The sequence below is a fragment of the Neoarius graeffei genome, chromosome 24 (assembly GCF_027579695.1).
Source record: "Neoarius graeffei isolate fNeoGra1 chromosome 24, fNeoGra1.pri, whole genome shotgun sequence".
Lineage (NCBI taxonomy): Eukaryota > Metazoa > Chordata > Actinopteri > Siluriformes > Ariidae > Neoarius > Neoarius graeffei.
The window spans coordinates 30,008,541-30,012,947 of record NC_083592.1 but is presented as its reverse complement, the minus strand read 5'-3'; the positions used below and the strand labels follow the sequence as shown (position 1 = coordinate 30,012,947).

Genomic DNA, 4,407 nt, shown 5'->3' with positions numbered 1-4,407 from the left:
AGACCCGAGTATTTTGATACTGTTGTTAAATACATAAATGAGAACAACACAGAGCACCATAACATAATCCAAAAAAATGCCAGATGACTGACCCCTTACTAGTTCTTTTAGGAACCAATTCGTCCGCTTCCATTTTTACTTTGTCGCTGAAATTGACAGAGCTTACACGGTAGCCTATGCAACACCAGCGATTGCACGAACTGAGTCAGCGCTGGAAACCGAAACTAGGAAATATTCCCACAAGTTCCTTTCAGCACCTAGATGTCGCCCGGGATTGGTTGGCGAGTGCGTGAAGTTATTGTTTTTTTTTTTTCCCTTTGGCAGCCTCTCATGTACAGTAACTGCCTGAGGGACAGGGAGAAAACCACCGGAAAATGTTTTAAACAAACACAACAAACACAAAACAAACGCAAGTCGGCAGATGACCATAAAATACTCGATAGTTACAATATAATAATTTGATGCATCTCACACAATTTTCGGAGATATATCGAGTATATTCGATATATCGCACAGCCCTAGTCTGAATCTTCGCTTCATACCCAGATAGCAGAGGGTCGTTGAGTCGACGTGGAATCATCGGCATGTTCTTCGACCTATACGCCGTCGAATCACCGTCGATCACCGACGTTGATTCAACACCGCTTTGCTCATACGAGTTTCCGTTGAAACGACGTTGAAAAGTGGCTGGTGGTCGACAGAGAATAGACCCCCTTTCACCCTTTATTCAACTACGTATTTCGGTTGATTTATATTTGAATTTTCGGCGATGATTCATCCAACTTTACTTCCTGTTTTATGTACAACAGGAAGGCTACAAATTAAGCAAAACAGGCTAAATTAAACTAGCTAACAATAAAGCATCGGGGCTCTTGCCTAGGATGAACACACACATGCATACTTCAACCATGAAAGTGAAACTTAATTTATATCAATGTGCGTAGGCTACGTCCTGTTTAATGTACAACAGGATATAAAAATGCATGCAACAATGCACCTCTCCTAATGTTTGTCAAGCTATCTAATGAGGCATAACTTAACATTTATAAGGAACAGAACACACTTGAACAAGTTCTTAGAAACATTTTATGATTTATTTATAATTGTGGCCTATTCCTCCTGCGGCGCAGACCTGTACATGGAAACAGAAAAACATAACCAAAATTAATTTGATGCAGCATTGATAAAGAAAGTCAGCAGTAGGCTATGGGTTTCTAAATGCCACCCTACCTCATTATTTGGACATGGGGAAAAACTATATTTAAAATCCAAAGAGGGATGGAGGGAGGAAAATTAAAACAAAAGAAAGAAATGAAATATAGAGTAGAGAATATTTGATAAAATTAAAGGATGTTTTTATTCAGTAAACATTTAAAAAAATGTTCTACAACACTCTAGCCTAGTGACTTACCAGTAACAAAATAGACTTGAAGTATTCAGATCCGCTCTGCATAAAGCAGCTAAATCCTCTCTCTGTCTCCTGGCAGAAAGCTCCTTGGTTTGCTTGTGTCTCAATCACAGCTGGTATTCTGTAGAAAGACTTCTTTTCACCTTTCCCATCAGCTTTGTTAGAACCCTAACACAACACAAAAGTTTACCATTGTAGGTTTTTGATGAACCAAGTGCCTCGTGGGTTCACATACCGCGCGCTGCCGTTATTTCCCCCAAATCACGAGTTTGTTGGTCTTCCAATGTGGCGCAGGGTTTGTTTACTTCCGGTTTCGGGTGACGTCAGTGAAAGGGGTCTAATGGGGGCATTACCGCCACCCACTGGATTGGGGTGTAAAGCAGTCTGAACAAAACGTGTAAACATAAACATAGGAGAAATGAACCCGTTTCTCTAACTCGTCCTCACTTAGTCTACTTTTCTTTTTTGATTAGTCTGGATTTGATATTGTAAATTTAAATGTGAATCAATGTATATTCATCGGACATGAACAAATGAATAAATCTTGAGTAATCTTGAGGCGTGTGTGTCCGGGGCGCGGTGTCGCGGGGGGGGGGGAATCGAACGAACCCTCCGATCCCCCCTGGCTACGGGCCAGAATTAGTTGCTCCTACCAATGTTGAAAACTGGCCGGCAAAAGTGACGATGGTTCAACGTCGTATATTCAACCTTCTCTGACGGTCGACAGATCAACCTTTACCCACGTTGATTCAACGGTGATAAATCGACCCTCTCAGACGGCAGAGAAATCGACGTTTCACGGCGCCGTTTCAACGTTGATTTTCTGACGTACGACGGAAACCGACCATTCTGACCAAAACTCTACGTCGTTTCAACGACCCTCTGCTATCGGGGTATATATTTTTTATTTTCAACTCGCCAGCCGGGCTGCCTAGTGACAGGAATTACCCGCCAAATGACAAATTAAGTCGCCTCGGGCAACCGGACCACTGCGAATTTCGAGCCCTGATAATATTTTTGTCTCATTTGTTTAACTGGGTTCTCTTTATCTACTTTTAGGACTTGTGTGAAAATCTGATGATGTTTTAGGTCATATTTATGCAGAAATCTAGAAAATTCTAAAGGTTTCACAAAGTTTCAAGCACCACTGTATGTCCATTTGCCAACAAATAGTAACCAGGAAATACCTTCTTGCATAACTAATGTGTCAAAAATTACACACCATACAGTTAACTCTACAAGTCCGCTAGCATTAGCAAGTTAGCATATAGCCCCTTTATCACGATTCACAGAAGATTTTCTAACAAAACGTTTCACTGACCAACATGTAAAAACAACCTCATAAGGTGCATGTTCCACTCTTAAACTCTAGCATGCACACTATTTTTAAGGGATATTAACCAATCTGTGATACACAATAGAAGAGACACATACATTCAGCTGGTGTTAAACTTCCCGGCAGGAGAATTTATTCTTCCTCCGTGTGTGTGATATTATTCTATACCACGCAGCATAATGCGCCATCTAGCGACCTGTTTTAGTGTTGCAAGTGTTACAAGTATAGCACAAAGAAATAGGTTTTTAGTCACTGCTTAGGATACAATAATAATAGATTCACTGCCTAAAAGCAGAGCTCTCATCTGGTTCTGGGTTGTAGAATTTTCTCATATCATAGCCAGCCTCTTTGGTTTTATTTCTTTACCAATATAGTTACCGTTTCCTTATGTTGTACAAAGCGTCGGGCGACAACAGCGACAAGTTACTCACTACTATCCTGTCCCGACTACTACTCTACATCACTTGCTAATGCAAGCGGACTTGTAGAGTATGGGTTAGTGTGTGGGGGGAAAGTTAACTCAAAACTACAGGGAATTCATGAAATGCACTTAATTCATTAGGTATGTAATTTTTGACACATTAGTTATGCAAGAAGGTATTTCCTGGTTACTATTTGTTGGCAAATGGACATTTGCGTGGTGCTTGAAAGTTTGTGAACCCCTTAGAATTTTCTATATTTCTGCATAAATATGACCTAAAACATCATCAGATTTTCACACAAGTCCTAAAAGTAAATAAAGAGAACCCAGTTAAACAAATGAGACAAAAATATTGTACTTGGTCATTTATTTATTGAGAAAAATGATCCAATATTACATATCTGTGAGTGGCAAAAGTATGTGTACCCCTCCTGACCTAAACACTCACTGTAAGTTAATGATTACGTCACAGCCGCGTGTTACTCTGATTGGATGAATCCGCGCTAGCTCATTGAATATTCATCATGTCCCGCAATAAATATCGCACGCACTTCTGAGCTCGAGCGCTTCTACTCGACCTGTCCACCTTTGAGGTGAAACGCAAGGTGTGCGCACGCGACGCTTCCCAAACACTTCTAACGGTTCTGAGAAAGTGATAAGAACAACCCAAAGGTACCAAATCACAGGTTTATGAGCTCATCTATTAGAAATAATTCACACTTGATCATGTCAATTCTTACAGAAATGACTCTGGGTCTGTTTTTGTTTGAATATTTTGGCTGTTTATGTTTGATTATTTGGGTAATTTGGCAGCTCTAACGGTCAACTTTAATAGTTTAATGTTAGTTTAATGCTATATTGTTATTGATAGTGATTTTCAGCTGTTACTGAAGATGCATAAGTGAAATGTTTATGTTATGTTATGGTAGCTGGCTGCCTACAGTACTATCTAGTTACTGCTACAAATCAGTGGTTACAATCTGGCTAGTTTGCACATTTCTCGATGAATAAATAATAGTTTATCTTTTTTTTCCCCCATCCAGTTGGCTGCCAATTCTTTAGCTGGTATGGAAATCTATTCGATCAACCCCAGCAACTTCCCTGGCAAGTTATGGTGCTTGCTGAATGACCCTCACGTTCCCTCAATCTGGTGGGACGCCAGTGGGGAAAGCATACTCATCCATCAGGAGCGCTTCGAAGCTGAAGTGCTATTTTCCAAAACCGACCAGATGAACAAGTACT

At 40.3% G+C, this 4,407-nt stretch overlaps 1 long non-coding RNA gene across 1 annotated transcript; it reads right to left on the bottom strand.

Annotated features, from left to right (window-relative positions):
• Positions 1 to 1,072: 1,072 nt before the first annotated feature.
• LOC132872796 (uncharacterized) lies at positions 1,073 to 2,890 on the bottom strand. Its single transcript, XR_009651489.1, has 3 exons — positions 2,843 to 2,890; positions 1,412 to 1,576; positions 1,073 to 1,132 (listed from the first exon to the last, which is right to left on the bottom strand). It is a non-coding gene; the product is annotated as an uncharacterized LOC132872796 (long non-coding RNA).
• Positions 2,891 to 4,407: the final 1,517 nt, after the last annotated feature.